The sequence below is a fragment of the Manis javanica genome, chromosome 3 (genome assembly GCF_040802235.1).
Source record: "Manis javanica isolate MJ-LG chromosome 3, MJ_LKY, whole genome shotgun sequence".
Lineage (NCBI taxonomy): Eukaryota > Metazoa > Chordata > Mammalia > Pholidota > Manidae > Manis > Manis javanica.
Window position 1 is genome coordinate 117,923,530 of NC_133158.1, and position 20,769 is coordinate 117,944,298.

General features: G+C 39.1%; 1 long non-coding RNA gene across 3 annotated transcripts in view; it reads right to left on the minus strand.

Annotated features, from left to right (window-relative positions):
• The window catches only part of LOC140848438 (uncharacterized), a 34,460-nt gene extending 14,527 nt beyond the window's left edge, over positions 1-19,933 (minus strand). For 2 of the 3 annotated variants that reach the window (XR_012129298.1, XR_012129296.1), the window contains exon 1: positions 1,423-19,933. This is a non-coding gene — a long non-coding RNA (uncharacterized lncRNA). The remainder of the gene's footprint in view (positions 1-1,422) is intronic. The other variant, XR_012129297.1, reaches the window with a different exon arrangement.
• Positions 19,934-20,769: the final 836 nt, after the last annotated feature.

Here is a 20,769-nt window from a genome sequence, read left to right on the forward strand (position 1 = left end):
TAAGCAGCACGGGTTTTAGGCCATCTTCCCATTGACCCCTGAGAATAGGGGTTGGTGTTCTAAGTATAATCTAGCATTTCCTATTTTACACCACCAGGAAATGGATAGAGGGCTTTGAAAACCATCAGGAAATAAATTGCAGGAATTATTTACACACTTTCATGTACAAGTCCCTGAACATTCTCTGCATCTTACTATTTCTGAGCCCTGGTCTATTCTTCTTCCCAGGTATGGAATATATTCCCACTTTCTTCCACTGGCCCAAGCCCTATACATTCTTCAAAATCCCCCTCAAATTTGCACCAGAAAGACATAAAATCAGCTCTCCTCACCCTACCCCTTTTGCAATTCTGTGGAATACCAAACTACACATACTTGTTTTGTCATCCTAAAGGATCTGTAACCTGCTTAAGGCAGCATAGTGAGAAGATTTGGGGTTAGGAGTCATAGCTTCTCCACTTCCTAATTGTGCAACTGTGGGCAAATCACTGAACATCTTTGAAGTTCAGTTTCCTCATCTCTCAAATAGGAATGGCTGTACATGCTCAAAAGGGTTTTTGTGAGGATCAAATGAGATAATACATACAAAAAAACTACTTGGCACAAAGCAAAAGCTTGATAAGTTATTAGTTTCGATCATATCCTGCCCCAGAGGAAAGGAAATGTAAGCATTTCTTGGGGAAGATATTTTCGTTTTTTTGTGATTTAGAATCTCTATTCCCTACCTTGCTTTGGCTGTATAATCACTCCAAGTTTATATGCACTGAAAAAAGTAAAAAAGAGATTGGCTAAGTAAGGAGGAGAGAGTGATCTTTTTCAATTGCAATGCTTTATAGAGGGTGTGTTTATATATCTGATCTCATATGATCCTCACAACACCCTGTATGGGTATTACTGTCTTTCACTTCTAGCTGAGAAAATGGAAGCTAAGGATTGTGTGACTCACCCAAAGTTACTGCCTGTTAGAGAGAAACTGAGATTGAAAACTGGTCCTTCCTTATTCCAAAACACAACTTTTCTATTTGGTTTTATTGCTTAAGAAGAACCTTCTGGATTTCCACCTTTGGGAAAGTTCTAATGCTTCCTTGTAGTGTGGGTGCTGGAGAAGAGGAGGTGACATCTCACTTTAGATCAGAAAGGGTAAAGAACAGCTTGGATTGCTTCGGCCTTACAGGAAACAGTTTGAATTAGCCTCGCCTCATCTGTGGGACTCCTTCCCGGTAGAACCGCTCTGGAACATCGAGATTTACAGCCTTCACCCATGGGAATAACCATGTTCCACCTTCACTCTTAAAGCCTGTGTCTGAAGAGTTAAATGCTTCTCCAGAGGGGTTCTTTATTTGTCCCAGCCTTTCCCTTGCTTGTCCAGATTGATCCACTCTCTATCCCCCCACCATCCCCTCACCTTCCCACCCCAGGTACCTTGAATTTTGCAATTGTCCTCAGGCCTTTGGAGGAAAAGTTATGTTTCCTCATGAGCTTATCCCCACAGTTCTTTAGGGACTATTTCCCCTGGCAGCAGTTATGATGTCCCCTAAGTCCTTGGCTGAGACTCACAGGTCCAGACGGATCATTGAAATAAGCCCAGGCAGTTCAGAAACCCAAATTTGGGAGGTCTGGGTATAGGAAAACACAGAAAACATTTGATGCAAGAGTTGATGACAGATTTCACCTATCTCCCTTCACTGCAAACCCAGCCGCCCACATCTCACCCTGATATGTAGTCCAGAAGAAGGCGCACGTGCTCCTCAAGGGAGAACTTGGCAGCAGCCCTCCTCCCCCAGGGCATGGCTGGGGATTATGCACAACCGGTAAGTCATTGCTGAGGGTGCACAGCAAGAAGACAGCCATCTCAGGCATGGCTGGATTTCTTTCTCGACATAAGACAGACAAATTCATGACATAAGAACAGACCGCTGGCTCTATCCTGGCCTTAACTGGAACAAACTGACCTCCCTTCCTCCTTCTAAAGATAGAAATATGCCTAAAAGCTCTCAACAGCCGACCACCGTTAGTTTCTTCCTTGCTGTGGTTTAATTGGAAAAAATGTCAGTGGAAATGGAGATTGCAACAAATGCACAGGGTTTGCATTTAAGAGCCACTCCCTTCTGAAAAACCTCAGAGAACTCAGTGTTGGTGAGGACATTTCAAACAAAAAGTGTCAGAACAAAACAGGAGCATTGAGCATGGTCCTTTCTACCTGTCCAGTATATTCGGCAATGTTACAAAAAATGAAAAACTCCCCAGGCGTGCTGAGGCCTTTGCCCTCTAATAATAGGGAAGTTGTAACGCATTTTTACCCATACACTCTGTGGAAATACATAAATGAGGATGCATTGCTTGGGTACTTACTATTTACCAAGTATTTTCCAAGCAGCTTATATGTTTTCTTTACTTTGTCTTTACAACATGTGAAGGAAGTGCTATAATGACCATTTTCAGATGAGAGAATTGAGGTCAGAATGCCAGAAAGTGAGTAAGTACAAGAGTCTATATTCAAACCCTGCTCCATCTGACTACAGAGATGGACTATTCCATTCTGAATAAGTAGGCATCACCTTCTAGATCTTTAGTCCTTCTAATTGTTTGCATTCTAGGTCTTTGGGAAGTCACTGTAGTCAACTTATACTGAGCACATCCATGTACCCAGTCCTTCAGACGAGAGAAGTAGAAGACAGCTAACACCCTCTCCTTGAGAGCTTTCAAAGCTAATTGCAGAAAACTACATGCAAGAAATTGGTAGGTTCAGAATTATGTGGTGAGAGGCAGACCGAATCTAAGTGCCAAGGGCATGGATACTCGACGAGGGAAGGAGGCCATGCTACGGTAGACAGATTATAGACTATAAAGTGGGGCTCTTGCCCTGGCTCGGCTGTATGACTTAGCAAGTCTTTACCATCACTGGTCCTCAGTTTCCCCAAGAATAAAATGGGATACTGGAAGGATCGTTAGTGAGGTTGCTTCTAGTGTTGGCATGACACAGATTCTCTCTCAGAAAGCTCACCTTTCTAAGAATAGTGGAATGAGAGTCAAGAGCCATTTCCCAGGACTGATACAGGCCTGACTAGGTGTTTAATTTTGGATGACTGTTTTTCACTATCTGAATTTCATTTTCCCTATCTATAAAATATCCAAGCAGGAGGAGTTCTGTAAAGTCCCTTTCCACTGTGACATTTAACAAATCTAAATACTCTATCTTAAATTATCTCTAATAGAAGTATCCATTTGGATAAGAAAATAAAAGATACAAAATAGACCTCCTGAAGGCACCAAATTGAATATTTGATGTTATTCAATTAAATTGGTTTTGACTGGAATATAGCATCTTTTGCACAAACAATGACTCAGAAAATTAATTAGCCTCTGCTTTAATTAAATAATAATTCTGTTTCATGCCAATTAAAATACCACATCTGAGTCAGTTCACTGCAGCGAAGTATATTTAATGAAGGAAACATGCTCCTTTGCCATGTGGAGCTGCGTTGATGACTGAGGTGTTGGGGCTCTTGATTTCCAGATAGGCACCCAGGGCTCCACCACATGATGAAAATTTCCAGAGGCCATGGGTGCAGCCTGCTCTGATGAAATCTTGCATACCTTAGCTTTCCTCATCAGATTATTTGGCAGGTCCTGTTATTAGCATTAAAGTAACAGAGACTATCTAATAACAGTGCTGAATTGTGCAGATCATTTCTAGAAACCAAATCATTCTTGTCCAGAAAACTCCAGTTATAGCTGGACTACAGAGACATTTTGACTTCTGTGAACTTGAGTATAATATCACCATTAGGTTCCTACATAGGTGAGATAATGGAATCATTGAATAATAATAATAATAAAGCTTTCCCTGCTGTTGCAACCAGATATAATCTTTCTTTCCTTTCAAACATGTCTTTGGTTTATGCTAGTTTAAGTCAGTCACTACATCCCATATTTTTTTGCATAACTGTGCTCTATCCCATTCCAATTGTGTCTTATTTTCTTGAGTCAATAGCTCTGTTAATATAAAAGTGGTTTACAGTATGTAATATTTTCCCATGTGTTAATACTTCCAGAACCTCAAAACAATTTTTAAACTTTAGGCAGGTATTACTGTCCCCTTTTCACAGCTAAGATGATTAAATCTCAAGGAGTTGAAGTGGTTTGCCCAAGCTCACAGATCTAACCCTACTTCCGCCTAACCGCCTCTAGATGCTTCTCTGCACATAGTGGTAATTCAATTATGTGTCAAAAACGAAAGGATGGAAAATTGCCTTCTTCCTTTTTAAGGGAAGTCCCCCAAAGAATATAGAATTTTAGGATTGAATAAGGAAGATCATCTTTGTTGTCTTTCCACACAAACAGGCAATCATTAAGGCCATGTGTAGATGCACTTGTTAATAGTCCCAGCTAATCCTAGCCCACCAGCCATCACTGCTAAGGCACAGGATATGTGAACAAAGCTGTCTAAGGGACTCCAGACCAGCAATCTGCCAGTTAAATACTATCAATTGACCTTAGTTAATATATGTGGAGTAGACATATTGCTCATCTGAGTGCATCTAGAATTCCTGACCCACAAAATCATGAGATTTAATAAATGGCTGTTGTCACTTAGTTCTGGAATAATTTGTTACTCTTCAATGGGTAGCTAGAACACCAACTTACAAAGAAATAGGAAAGGGGGTAATCAAAACACCATGTAATGTACTGTTTGTCTTTTCAGTGAAATAAAAGGTTAAAATGTGTAAGTCATGGCAATTTAACTACTCCTTTCCCCGCAAAAGTCCAAAAGTCAACTATCACTGCCCAAGTCCAGAATTTTTTCTCCCCTTCTTTATAAATTCAGCAAACCTGTTGAGAGTACCACATGCTAGATATCGTACTAGAAAGGGACAAGACACTAGAGACTTAAAGTTTCATAAGGGACAAAAATGTATAAACAGATTATAATAGAGATCATTTCCATAATGGTTAAGCATATGTACTCTGCAGGAAGAATATCAGGACTGAATTTATTTCTGCATCACTTTCTAGCTATTGATCTTGGGCAAATTTTTAGCCTCTTTATAGCTTCAGTTTCCTCAGCTCTGAAACAGGAGTACTATTGGGTATTATCTTAAAGATTTATTTTGAGGATTTAATGAGATATAGCATATAACAACTATTAACTATAAATTATTTAAGCAAATAATTTCAACCTACTATATATGTAATTGGGGTATTCAAAAGGAGCATTGGGAACATCGAAGAGGGACCTGCTACACTGAGGACACATGACTCCTTAAGGGCATCAGGGATAGTGAAGCCAGCTGAGGTGTGACATATAGAAAAGCAAATCCATGCCTGAAATATAGATATCTTTCCTTGTAGGGCAAACTGCAGGCCTTTCTAGTGCGCAGGAGGTAGTCAAACTGCCACCAATGTCCAGCTGCTATCCCGGAGGGCTCATTATTGGTCTCTCCTGCTCAGGTACTGGGTATTCAGAGGCAGCAGTACTTGAGTCAGCCTTGATTACTGGGAGTCTGTGCTGTTGAGCCCATGTGTAGATGTGATGTCTGCTACCATGTCTACTCCGCTCATTGCCCTCTGTTCCAGTTCTCCAGTGGTCGAGGACAATGAATGCCTAACTTCAATTGGCCAAGTTATTTTGTCTATGTGGTTGCTCAGTGCTATTTCTTTAGTGTTGTCTGGTGGGCATAAAGTCTCTCAGATAACTTGCCAAGTGGTGGGCACTAACATATTGTGCATAAATATTCACACTTTATGTCCACATCCATAACCTACATCTCTTTTTTTCTGATATTCCTGACCAAACAGAAGGCCATTGGCAACTACTCAGAGATCTTTTCACCTTCATCCAGCGGGTACTTCTCCCACATAAAAGTTATCATCAGGTTTGTTGCTCAGCTTCGTGCACCAAAAATATTTTTCTTCTCAACTGTCATGACTACCCCTGCACATAATTGTAATACATCACCCTTTATTTTTTACTTGTACCCCCAAATCAAGCTAATCCACCTGTAACCCAAGTGTGGAATTTTCCCTCCCCATTCAAAGTTTCCCATGTGATCATACATGCAAGACAGAAGAGGGCATGCAAGTCACTGATGCAACAGTGGTGAGTGACAAGAAAGTCCGGACTACATGCTCATGTAGGTATCATGTCCCCAGGACTGCTCAGGCTCAATTACAGATACATCTTTTCAAATTTACAATGACTACTGTTGGGCCCATCTTATTTTATTATGTGATGGGTGTCTGAGAAGCCAGCTCATTCTAGATAACCCAGATTCATGGTAACTTGATAACCCATGGTAAAATATTCTTTCTGTATCAAGGACCAGTAACATGTCAAAAGCTATTTTCCAAAAGGTAGGTGATTCTCCATTGCTGCTAGAATAGCCTTCCTTCAGAATCCAAAGTGCCTGTGCTGCAGTTCCCCAACTGTAATTTGCTCTAAGCTCCACACTGTATCCTTTGCCACCACTGACACCTTCACTTCATAGAGTCTCTCAGATCATTTGCCAAATGTCAGGGCTGGTTCTGCTGTGGACTGGCTCTGCTGCAAGACCCTTTCTGGCACCACACTCCATTCAAGGCTGGAAAATTCCATGTCATCCAGGATATGGGCCAGAGCAGTAGTCCCTGGTGGATAATGCCTTGTTTCTGGAACCCAAAGAGGTTTGACATGTGCTGTGTTCCCCTCCTTGTCACAGGGGGTATAAGATGCAGCAGTTTTTCTTTTACTTTGAAATAACTGCATAATTCTAACTGAACCCAAGTGAAGGAGAGAGGGAAGGAAGGAAGAAAGAGTAGATGGGTCTGAGGATGTACAACATGGTGAATATAGTTAATAACACTGTTTTGTATCATTGAAATTTTCTAAGACAGTAGAACTTGAACGTTCTCACCAAAGACGTAGTGATGCATGTGTTAACTAGATGAGAGAAATCCTTTTACAATGAATGTATTATATCAAATCATCATAATATATGCTTTAAATATTTTATAATTTTGTCAATTATACTTCAATAAAGATGGAAGTTAAAAAAAGAAAACCAGAAGTATGAATTCTAAGGAAGGTTCAGTGAGGCTGTCAGCAATCCTCGAGCACAAGTTGCTCAAGGAGCCCTCGTCATCTGTGAAGGATCTGAGTTTGGTCCTTGGCTGGGGACAGCTGTGGAAAGCATAGTCTCAGTGCAAATGCTGTGATGGGTGTTGGAGTTCAACAGCTGAGGCCATGGTCATTAATACTCTCTACAGTCAGAAATCAGAAAAAAAAAAAAACAACTTTCTCTTACTGTTCCATGGATCCAAATTCAATTGAATTCAGAAACAGATACCAAGTCATATTGGCACACAGTGCCTGCAAGTAACCCTTTAAATAGGAATTGTTCCTGTATTTGTGGAGAGAATCTCCCAAATCCCCTAGGCCTATTCCCATCTACGCTTATACCCTACTTAAATCCATCAGTTTTTGTCATTGCTGGCAGGCAAGTAAAAAAAATGCCTTATGGAAATTTCAGTCTGAAAAGGAAAGATAATACATTTCACTACTTTCAGGCTTATCACGGAAATCATTTTAGAAGTAGTCCATAAACAGTCTCTGTGCTATTGTACCAGAGTTAGCACATTTTTCATAGGGGGTCAAATAGTGAATATTTTCGGTTTTGCAGGCCATATGATCTCTGCTGCAACTCTGCCACTGTAGCAAGAAAAAAGTTATAGACAATATATAAACAAATAGGTATGACTGTGTTCAAATAAAACAACAAAAAAGGCAACTGGCTAGTTCTGGGCCATGGGCCATAGTGTTCCCATCCTTGCTATATGGAAAAGGGACCAAAAGCTAAGGCACACAACTTCTGTTCTTAACTTTTCTAATCAAACAAATGTTACCCTGGTAAGCTTATTTTTCCCTCAGTTTCCCCATATGTATCATATCTCTATTCATAGCACCTAGCACAATGCTGGATGTATGTAAACCATAAAGTTTGCTGAGTCAACAAATGCAGAACTACGCAATAGGCTTTGGCTGGATGGTTACTACTTTTATTCCAAATTTAATATCCTCTGAAAATATCATCTAATCTAGGTAGTTAAATTTATTTCTAGACCTCTACAAATCATGGATTTTGCATGTCCCCATGCTAATGAGATTAAACAAAAATGCAAAAGGCTCTAGACATCTAAATCAAGTATGTGTGGGCCCACATTCAAGGGCATTGTTGAAGAGTTTGAGATGTCTCTCTAAGCTTGCCAATCATTCTGACTCAAAGGAATCCCAAAGGGCAAAAAAAAAGTCCATTTTGGAAATCAACAAGATAGGACTCATGTAGCTCTTGACCTTGTACCCATAATCCTATGTTCACTAATACAACGTTAGCTTTTTTGTCATTAGCTACTAAGCAAGTCCATCTCCATTCTTCTCCTTTGTAACAAGAGAGCTCTAATACCATCTTTTTATCCATGTCACAGGAAAAGCATAATAAATGAAACATCAGACAGATTTTAAGAATTCTGCTGAGGATCTGAAAGTGCAAAATCATAGAATATGAGACTGGTAGCAGCTTTATATATAATCTAGTCCTCATTTTACATCAGGAAAAGTAAAATTCAGATAACCTTCTAAAAAGATTGCACACCACATCAAGCCACTTTTCTATTTAAAATTCTTCAATAACTTCCTGATCTTTCACTCAGTTCTGCACAAAACATACTTTTCCTTTTTTGTGAAACTTTTATTCTGGTAGGAAAGAAAGGCATTAAAAAATTGTTATAAAATATGATTATTAATCTATATGGAAGTGCTATAAATGAAGAATGCTATGTAAAACACTGTGGATGAACACTCAGATATTTAAGCTACAATATGAAGGACAAGTAGTGGTATCCTCAGCAAAAGCTGCAAGTAAAAGCACATGAAGTAGAAGGGAGAAGAGCATATGAGAAAGCCCTGAGAAGAAAAAATGAATTGGTTGTCTTTTATTAACCAACTATATAGTATATCAGGGTAAGGATAAAAGTAGTATAAAATGAAGTTAATGAATTAAACAGGGGCCAGATCATGGAAGATCTAAAGATCTTATTAAGGTTGGGAATCCAAAAAAACTTTTCTTTCATGAGTGTAATATAATAACATTTACATTAAAAATGATCTCCTACTCTGGCTATTGTAAAGATGCCTACTAAGAAGAGATAGGATTAGAAGCAGGGTGATGAATTAGGAAGTTACTGAAGTGATCCAAGGGAAGATGGTGATAGTGGGGAGTAGTGCCATGACAGAGAAGATGGAGAGTCATTGAGAGATCTGGAATATATTTTGAATCAACAGGGCTTGGTGATCATTGGAAAAGATGACTTATGCTATATATTATCTTACCTGTGCAATATGATATAAGAAAGGAACTCAGTAAAAATTTGTTGACTTAATGATTAAGACCCCACATGGTGAAGTGAGGCCACATGGTCAAGGAGGACAGAACATAACCTAGAACCTGGGTTTCCTTCTTTTTAATACAGTTTTTTTAAATTGACATTTAGTAGATAAATAATATTATATTGGCTTCAGATGTATAACATAGTGATTAGATAATTATCTACATTATTTAATGCTCATCCCAATGAGTATAGCTCCTGTCAACCTAAAAAGACACTACAATATTATTGACTATAATCTCTATGCTGTACTTTCATTCCCAGGATTAATTTGTTATAATTGAGATTTTGTGCCTTTTTATCCCCTTCACTTATGTCGCACACCCCACCACCTCATCTCCCATGATAATCACCAATCTCTTCTCTGTGACTAAATCTATTTCTGTTTTTAGAATCTAGGTTTCTTAACTTTCATTCATGGGCTTTTTTCAGTCTACTATCCTGCCCTTTGCCTTACCAGTGGTAGAACATTGGCATAGTAGTTCTCCTATACAAAAGAAAATCTGTACAATTTTATATCAACTGGACCTAAGTTTGAATTCTCTCTTCTTAGCTTGTTATTCAAGTAATTTTTCAATCTCTCAGTGAATCAATTTCATCCAAACATGATGATAACTCATTAAACAATAATTTACTGAGTATTAATTATCAGACTCCATTCTAATGCTAAGAAAACAGGGGGAAAACTGTGAAGTTCACTTCAATCTATTCTGGAATTTATTCTTTTGTTGGAGAAGAGTAAATGTGCAGGTTATTATCTCTGCTTGCTTGTTGTCCCTGCAGTAACACACCCTGCTGGGTCGGTCCACTCACGACAGCAGGAGTCACCATACGTATCTGCAGCAGAGAACATTCATTATAAGCATTTGTTTACAAAAAAGTTGAAAGAGCTGAAGATGAGAAGAGGAAGAGGGTACCGATCCAGAGATTAGAAATTACCATCCTAAACTAGAAAAGCAAAAAAGAAATTGTTACCCAGAGCAAATGCACCACCCGTGTTAGCTGTGTTGCTGAAGCTCTGCAGAGCTGTCACTTTCACTGCCACTCCTGTTGGAACTTCAGCCACTGCTGCTTTGCAGGAAGCTAAGGGTTTCTACTCTATTGACAAGGAAGGTGCCCCAAGCACAAAGTCTGTCACCACTGGTCCTAAGATAGCTTTGCTCCCAGAGCTGCTGGTGGCACATGCTGTTGCTTCTGTCAGAATCACATTACCTGGGCAGGTGCCCTGGGACCCCAGCTGCTGTCACTATTCAAGGTATGACTAAACACAAAATAAAATGCCTTCTGCTTTCCTTCTGTTCTCTACTCTCCTGACTGATCCCCTCAATAACAGAAGGAAATCCAGAAGCTGGGTGGTAAGGAAATCTCAGAAACACAATTTGCAGGCTTCCATCCTTCTGCCATTTATGGAAAGGTAGGGATAGGGCCGTGAGCCAATAGGCAAATACCAATCCAATAAGCAAAGTACGTAAGTAAATTTTATACTATCTTAGAAGGTAATGAGAGCACTGCAAACATAAAGAAGGGAAAAAGTGAAAATTGCAATGGTGAAGGGCAGGGGAACAATTTTAAGTTGCTTAAATTGGGCTTAATTGAGAAAGTGACATTTGAGCCAAAACTGAAAGGGCGACGGGAATAAGTCATGCGCTACGTGGATGAAGAGCACTCCAGGGGCTTGGGGCTGGCACTGGCAGGACCACTGGGGGCGTAACGAGAATGCCAGGATGGCTGGAGAGCACTGAGGCCAGATGGTGTGCGGGAGGACCCAATACCGAAGCAGTGCGAATGGGGCGGGGAGAGAATGGCTTTATAAGCCTTATAAGGATCTCTTCTCCTGTCTGAGTTAAAATGGGAGGAGCCATGGAAGGCTTTGAGCAGAAGAGTGATGCTACCTCTGTGAGGATTCACTTTAAAGAAGTGCAGTGCCTCACCCAGTACAGGGAACACAGTCACACGCTATTGCTAATTTGTTTCTCAGAAAGATTACTAGAAATTGTAAATACATCTTTTGATGGAATTTGTGTTGTTCTGATCCTTTGGAAATACAAATCTTTAGAAAATGCGTATCTCTAAATATGCAAATTTCTTCTTGTTACTCCAATTTAATGTTTAGTCATTGTGCTGGTTTGTGTGTCACTTTGGCTGGACTAGTGGATCCAGGTAGCTGGTAAAGCATTTGTGAGTGTGTCTGTGAATCTGTTTCTGGGAGAGAAAAGAATGTGAATGGCAGAGTTGAAAAGCCCTCCAATCCATTGAGGGCCTGAGTAAAACAAAAGGGCAGGGGAAGAGGGATTTTTCTCTTTGCTTGAGCAAGGATACCTATTTTCACCTACCCTCTGATATTAGTGCTGATTCCTGGGCTTTCAGACTCAGGACTGCAACTACACAGCAAGAAGGCAGCTGTCTACAAGCCAGGAAGAGAATTCTCACCAGCTATAGTAGCACCTTGACCTCAGACTTTCAGCCTCCAGAACTGCAAGAAAAGAAATTTCTGTTGATGAAACCACCCAGTCTGTGGTATGTTGTTATGGCAGCCCTAGCAGACTCAGACGGCATCTTAGTTTAAATACGGAGTATGGGGTAGCATTGCATTCACACAATCTATTACAATGTGAAATTTCTTTGAAGAGCTTCCTGAGATCTTATCCAGAAAGATTTATTATTGGGACAACTTGTAGTACTTCCGTAATATTTCTCTGTTCCTTTTATCATGCTCTATAATCAGTTTCTCCAAACAGATTAGCTTCTCCTTTAAGCAAACTTTTGATGAGCATTTGGTGACTCCAGGAAAACTGAACTAACTGCAGTGTGAGGATGGACATGGGTGCCACTTAAGATCAAGAATATTGAAGTCAAAAAAGAGAAGATAAAAGCTTAGATGGGGAAGATGCTGCAGATGTGGAAAGAAGGAAATGACTGTAGATGGCATTGTGAATGCACAGACCTTGTTTATGGAGAGAATGGGGGACAGTCCCACATGAATGATGTGTAGAGATGATGACTGAAATGAACAGAAGCTTGAATGAGACTTGCCTTCTTGGCTTGAGGAGCTTCACTTCTCACCAGAGGACTGAGGGGCTTTTCTCACATTGGCCATTCAGTGACTCTGCTTATTTCTGTCTTCTGCCTCACTCGGAAAACTTGTGCAGTCCTGCCTTCGGGTGCTGGGAAAGGAGTAAAAACTTACACTCCAAGCAGGCAACACTCCTCTGAGGGTAGAAACATGTCTTCAGCCCAGTTAATCTTATATCAAAAAATGTCACTCTGTGTCTTGATGCCGCTATTTACCAAAGGTCAACACAACCAAAGTTCACAAGGTGAGGGTGAAATAAGATAATGATGAATAGAACTATTCACATGATGTCATGTACTGTACATTCATTATTAATCTTTAAAACTCTTGTATTTTATTTATTTCTTTATTTAGAAGGCAATATAAATGCTTTGATATAACAGGAAAAATGAACAACATAATCCTAGGTTTGGATTCACTAGGAATGATGAAGTGAAAGCGGACTTTGATTCTTGAATGAGTCTTGACAGGTCACCCTGAAGCTCAGTAGACCCACTCTAGCCAACATTAGTAAACTACAAGTTTTCTGATTCAGGTTCTTTTAAGGGAGGTTTACTAAGACTTGTGACATGACAACATAGCAGCACTGCTTTGAAAGAAACCAGCAGTGTCGCTGCTGGCTCCAAATGAAAGGCTGCCATGCCCAAGCACTCCTTGTCATTTCCTCTTCTCAGTGTGCTTTTCTTTGCCTCCCAAGAGTCAAAACAATGGTAACTGAGAAGCTGGCATCAGCATGAGTGACAGTAAGCGTTCCAAGATGACTAGCTGCTTGATTGATGGACGATGATGAATGTTGTCTAAAATAACAGAAAGCTGTGTTTCCTTTCTGAAACCATTCAGATTTGGACAAAATAGGCCAACAATCAGATATTTCTAAATTTCATGTGCATACCATTTCCAAATATGCACACAGCGATCAAAACCACCGCCCACCGGGAATCACATTCATTAATAAATGTCAAAGTTATTCAAACATCAGAAAGCTCCTTTTCCACCTGCACAGATGCCACAAGTCCCAGTTGATGAAATGACACAGGAGAACACAGGTATGCAAATTCTAGCGAATGATAATCATAGCAAAATTTCACACCTGTAAAATAATTTCTCTTCCTCATCCTATTGTAAACTCTGTAGCTGGTGGCTGGAGAATACACCTTCAAGATCACACATTCTTAAATTTTCATTTTGTTATATATGGACAAGACCAAAGCCTTAACAGGGAAGGTCCCTCAGCAAACTATTGGCAGACACATGACTAATTTGGATCCTTGTCTTCAAAGTTCAGTGTTGTTTGTATTGAATTTCTACATCAGGAAAGGTTCTGATGGGACCAGATTATCCTCAAAATAGGATAATTCAAAGTGGGTTTATCCTCAGAAAGAATAAATACAAAGGTGTAGGTGGGGTTTAGGGGAAACACAAGAGATAGAGCTGAACCAAGGCTTGAAGTGGTGTCAGTGTCCCATCCAAAGACCCAAAGAGTCAAAGGATGGGAGAAATTCACTTGGAAAAAGAAAGGCCTGCAGAGCAGCTGCCTTGAAAAGAGCAGGTGACCATCTAGGAAGTGACTTGGCCAACCTGAGTAGATTTAGTAGGAGGTAGGGATGGGAAATTAAGAGCCTCACTTCACTCTTTTCCCCACTTCTGACTTCCTCCTGGGGCTACCTACCTGTTGAACTCAAATGTTGATGTAGTCCATGGAAACAGGTTCCTGGGGCAGAGAGCAGATGGAGAGTCGATAGGAAAGGGGAAATGGATGATATCTAGTACAAAGGCATATGTTATTTCATAATACCCATGAGAACAAGAGAAAGACACACAGGAAGAATAGCAAAAAAGAAATTGATAGAGCAGAACATAACTATCTAGGGCAGGCTAAAAAAAAGCTGAGCAGGGGACTTATGGGAATTTCCCATTGACCACCTGCTCTTGAATGTGTATGGGGGAAATTCTAAGAGGCTTTAAGAAATAGGGGCTAGAGTCAAAAACAATCTTTAAAATTGCAGCTGCAGTTTATTTTTATTTGAGAAACTTGATACACATATTTCAACTTAACTATACAGATAGGGTCACAGGAGAGCTAAAACACACAATTCTGGGGGTGCTGTCAGGGTATAAACATACATCCACCACAGAGACTTCCCATATGACAGAGAGAAAAGTAATTATTTAGAATAATACCATTTCATTTAAATAAAATTATATGATATCTGAAGTGCTTCTATATTCATCATCTCCCAATAGTTCATGAGACAACTGAACCAGGTGTTTTTATTTCCATTTTACAGAGCAGGAAATGGCAGGCAAAAGAACTGGTAACCTGACGGAGCACAGCTAGAAAGTGGCCCCAAACCCAAGCCTTCTGGTGACAATCTTGGTGGTCTTTGCACTCTACTGCACACCTCCTAATTTGTACTTATTCATAGCATCAGGAAGTATGATTTGACTTGTACAGACTCAACCTCCAGCATGGCTAAGTGTTGAGCATAGGCAATGCGCTGTACTCTTTTTCAGTCTTTAGATGATCCTGGCAGGGAACTTGAGAGTTTGAGCTGATAATTTTCAGCTTGGAGGCACCATTTAGAAAAGTGAGAGAAGGTATTTTGGTTATCACAGTGACTTTGGGCATTTTATTAGCATTTAGCAGTCAAAGCCAGGGATTCTAAACATTTTCCAATGTGTGGATCAACATATACAATGAAGAACTGTCTGTCCAAATAAATACCAAAACCCTCTCAATGAGAAATACTTCCATTTAGATTGCCTCTCTACAGTTAGCCAGGACTCTATCTAGCAAGCATGCATGCAAGTGTTATACATAAGTTTCTCCTGAAGCATGTATAGAAAATGCAGATTATTTGGACTCACCTCTAAAGATGTTGATTCAGTATGTGGTATGTGGCCAAATTCCACATTTTAAAATGTGTACTCACTTAGTCTGTAGATAAAGCTGTGTGAAGCACTGGCCCAAGCTTATCAAGAGGGAGCATATCCCAATGGTTCTGATGAAAATTTATATTTTTATCTCACAGCCCAGTAGCCTCTTCTTATCCATCTGTCCATCCATCTATCATCCAATCCACATTTCCACTTAGTTCTGACACAAAGAATCTGTTTCTTGGGGACCATTTTTCCTAATTACCTCTCCTAGCTTCTATCTTTTGAAGTTCTGACCCCACCAACTAAATCGTAGTATCTGCAGGTTTGTCTTGGAGATCAGAGATAGGTATTTCTTAAAACTCCCCAGCTCATTTCAATGTACATCCAAGTTAGAGAATCAACAGTTTAGACGCTTGCTATTCAAAACATGATCTGCAGACCAATAGCATATAAATCATCTGAGGATCTTGTTAAAATGCAGATCTGGATTCATTAGGCCTAGGGTGGGACAAAGAGTCTGCATTTCTAATAAGCTTCTACTTGAGGCCAGGTGAGTCTCTCAGATTCCTCCCTCTGTTTCTACCCCAGACCCTGAACTTGGGCTTTGGTGCTATTCAACCTGTGTTTCTCTTGGACTTGCATGGGATCAGACCACCAGGTCTCAGGCTCAAGATTGTTGACTACAGAAATTCTGCCGACTGACCCCAGCCCTACAGAGGACTATTCCAGGCACTGTGTGAGACTCCAAGGCAGAGAGGTTAATGATTAATTTGATAACATTGGAAACCACTACAGATTATCAAGCAGACACATCTCTGATCTGACCTTTAATGCTTCCTAAATACAAGCCTCCACCCCCATTATCTGTCCAACCCACTTCTTGAACATTTGTTGGTTGTGTTTTCTACCAGTATCAATCTGATGATTGTCAGACCTCTGACTGCCAGCAGAAGGGTGGTGAATGGAAGGAAACTGGCACCCTTGTCTCCAGTTAGAGAGAGAGTAAACAATAATCAACATCTCCCCTTCTTGGAAAAATCTTGTGACCTCTTATCCTCAAACAGGACCAGGGTGTGTTCCCCTTTCAGGGCCATTTCCTTTACCTGGAAGATCCTTTCTCAACTTCTTCACTTTATGAATATCTATTCATTCTCCAAAGCCCTACTTAATGTGATGTTCTCTCTCTCTCCTTGATTTATCTCTACCAGGCAGAATTCATTATTCACTGGAATCTAGGGTCTAACATTATCCTATCACTATAGTATTTCTTATATTATATCAAAAAGGTGTCTGTTAATTCTGGAGATATAGATGATATTACATTATTAGTTTTATGTATTAGGAAATATATAAATTATTATGCATTATATGCCTGTCAGGTAGCTAGGCAGACATGAGCAGGTCCCATCCTGTCCTGGACAAGATCCTCCCAGTTGTCACCTACCCCTTATCACCAGATGGCAGAACACACCCTAAACCCCTCCTGTTTATGGCTCAGTCTCATGGCTTATCAGGGTGTAATGAGATGTAAAAAGCCCAACCAGGCTTTCAGACCACCAACTTGGGTCAGTGCCAATGTAGTAAGACCCAAAATATGACCCAGAGTTACCTTAGGGTTCATTATACCATAATTTTAATAAGTTTACATAGCAGTTTTGCCTCTCCCACAACTTCCATGGATTTCACTTAGGTACTTATGGGTGGTCTTCTGTTCACTGAGGTTATATAACCTGAAATTGTCAATCAACATGTCAATTAAATGATGTCAGATGAGGGAAGGGACTTTCCACCATTTTAAAGATCAATACTAATCCTAATCGTGGGGCTGCTTCTGTTTCCAGACAGCCTGCTCTCCACTCTTCCTCAGAGTGTCCTTATTTATGCTTTACTTAATAAACTCCTGCTGTTTAAAACTGTTCTAAGTCTGTCTCCTGATTGAAGTTTTTCCTTCAAGAAGACAAGAATCGGGGAAAGAACATATTCCACCAGTAACATGCTTATGTTTCCAGACATGGACAGTCCATATTCATTCACACTAATTCCTTTGTAGACTTTACGTTACCAGAGTTGACCTCTAGGCTTTGTCTAACTCACTTTTCTTTTCTCAGTTTCTAGCACAGTTTCTCATCCATTTTTAAAGTTCAATATAGTTTGTCAAATTGAAATGCAGGTTGATCGCTCTTGATAATGACTTTGTCAATAGATTCAACCAAAGAAATGACAAGAGACTGCTCATAGTATGGAACACAGTTCCTGTCAAATGTTTAGATGTAAAGGAAGCCTTCTCAATGTCTTAGGCAGCAAACACCACAGTCTCTTATTTCCAAAAGTAACCTCTGTATGGGGCCTTTCATGGTAGATGTACAGAGGGCTTTTTTTATGGTAATCTGCAAGGATAGAAGTATAGAGACAGTTTAAATAGGAGATGTTTGTCCTATAGTCAAAATTCCAACTTTGAAGTCAGAAGCTTGAGGCTTTTTGCCCAGAGATGCCAAAGAAGTGCCCAAACCCAGGAGGTCAGGCTGCCCCAACCCTTGTAAATGAATATAAATGAGAGGGTGTTGTCTTGCTCTTTGCCACGCACAACCTTTCACTTGGGCTGGAAAAGCCTCTGAGAACATGTTAAAATAAAACTTCCCCCAGGGTACCCAGTCAGAGCAGAAATGCCTGTGGGTAGCCAAACCCCAGAGTCATCATCCCCAGTAAAATGATTCAGTAAAATGAGTCAGGCTCTCTCTGCATTTCCACACCAAGGCACAGAAGAGAGCAGCCACCCGCGGGCTGTTCAAGACGGTGCGGCATTTGCATAGTCAGAAAAAGTGCAAACACAAGGAATTCTCCTCCTCCCAGGAGTGCCCTCTTAGGTCACACTCACACCACTGAGCTGCTTCCAAATGCATCTCTAAGCAAAACAGCTACAGTTCCAAGGATTCTGAGCACTTGCAAGTCCTTGAATCACCAGATTATGAAATTCATGAAGTGCTGAAATAGTATTAGAGATGGGTTTTATATTATGCTCGGTGTAGATTAAATACAAATAAGCAAAGGAAGATAAGCAAAGGAAGAAATCAAACCACCTGAAATAAAAGCTCAGTAACACTTTAGAGTCTGTATTTCAATTGTGTGTATGTGTCTATCTATTTCTGTCAAAAGTCAGATATTACTGTATATAGCTTTAATAACTGCTATTTTCACACCAACACAATGTATCATTGAAGTTGTTTCATGACAATTATTAATATTTCATTATGGAAGTTCTATGGTTGCTTAGTATTCTGAATGCATGTAAAAAGGTTAATCAATTCATTCTTGCAAGACAGAAATTATGTAAGATTAAAACAAAGTTTCTAGTTGCTTATTAAATATTATATATGCATACATATTTATATATACATACATCATTATTATAAATAAAGTTGCCTCAAACATTCTCTAAGCTGCCTCTTTCACATGTCTTTCAATCCTACATTAATATGAATTACTACATATTCATATTGGAACTGTGAGGGCAAGTCATGGAGAACACTGCCAAGGAACCCTCCCAAAAGTGTGTGCCAATTTACTTCCATCAAGCATATCTGAGAATCCCTTTATTTCCCCCCATCACCTTCCCAAGGTTATCATTAAAAAAATCTTCAGATTTAAAAGTATGATACCTTATTTTAAATTTAATTGCTGTTATTACTGGTGAGATTATTTTGCATTTTATTGGCTATTTGGATTTCTCTGTGAAATTTTTGTTCATGACTTTCGCCTATTTTTTTTTTTTACTGGAGTATCATCTTTTTCTTATAGATGTAAAAATTATTTATGGATTAAAGCTATTCTTTGAAATATTCATTGCATATATTTTCCTATTGTCTTTGTGAATGATGCTTCTGTACAACAAAAGTATCCCTTTTTAATGTAGCAAATTGACCAATCTCATTTATATAGTTTCTGCCTTTTGTTGTTTAAACTTTTATAGCAGGTTACCTTGTGAAGTTGAAAATTAACTCTAGAAAAATTGCCATTTTAAGAATTAAGTATTGCTTTGTTTTGAGAAAATTACTCCAGAGGGATGATTATATGGAAATGTGAATATAATACCCTTATTTATGGTTCACATTTTATGGATAGACAACTCCCACTGGAGGGAAATGAACTGGTATCTACCACCAAATGCCTTGTAGGGGCCAAGACAAAGATGCACAGGAGGAAATCCTATATATGAATAGGGTCTGGGTTTATGAACTGTGAAGGTAGCCCAGTGACATACTGCTAAATGTTTAGCAGTTGGTTCTCTGTAAAAAAATGAATGCCTATTTCTATTTACTTAAGCTTATTATAAATTTTAATGATATAATGTTTACCTAGCACAGACTTTACAAATAGTAATATAATATTCTTTTTCTTAACTCTTGTATAGCCAACTCATGTTTGCAAATGGTGAATGGATATAATTCCAATATAAATGTTTGTTGCTATTTTTGTTTATGTCAATGTATAAAACAAAACTCAAATAACAAAAGCATTCTTCAAAGCTTTGGTTTGTCAATGACTGAAGTAAATTATTGGCTGAATCAGATAATTGTTTTTAAATAATGGAATATTTTCTTAATTTTTTGCACTATTCACAATATAATTATTACAGACATACAATTTTAAATTCATCTGCATTATTAACATTTTCTTAACCATTGACAAAACAATAAATCAAGCATTGATTTGTAGTACTTGCTGATTTCAATTGTGTAAGTACTCAGAACAGCCAAGTTCAAGCTGTAAACATGATGTCACTGAATATGGAGTTGGGAAGAGATACAGATTTCAATGAGTGAATATAGTAAAGTAGAAAGTGACTGGTTTTGAGTATTCAAAGTATTACCTTATTTTTTAATGCAATTTAATTGTAAAAGTGTATAATTTAATTTTTAATAGTAATTGTTTAACTACTAGGTTGTAAAATTACTGGACATTTACAAATTGGCTTTCATGCGTCAGCAAAAGACAGCTCCAGCACTCACTGGTAACAATCACATAATCAATTTCAAGATTTTTGTTTCACAATTTATATCATTTGTCCTGAAGCCTTCAGAAGTCTTATTGTTGCTGAAGGAACTGAAGGAAGATTCTGTGATTAAGTTTTGGGTTCAGGGGTAAAGTATGAGCAATAATTGCCTAATTGTGCTGGCCTTCAGACATCAAGTGGTACTCTAGAGCAAAACCCTGTGGGGGGATGAATATCAGATTTATGGTTCAAGTCATCATTCCAGGGAATTCCCTAAATAACCTGTTACTAGTTTGATTTCTCTGCCTTCCAACAACTTGTAAGCTCAGGACTCATCTTTGATAATTATCAGCAAGAAAGAGTGATATATTTTCATGAACAGAAAAATTTTTAAACACCTTTATTT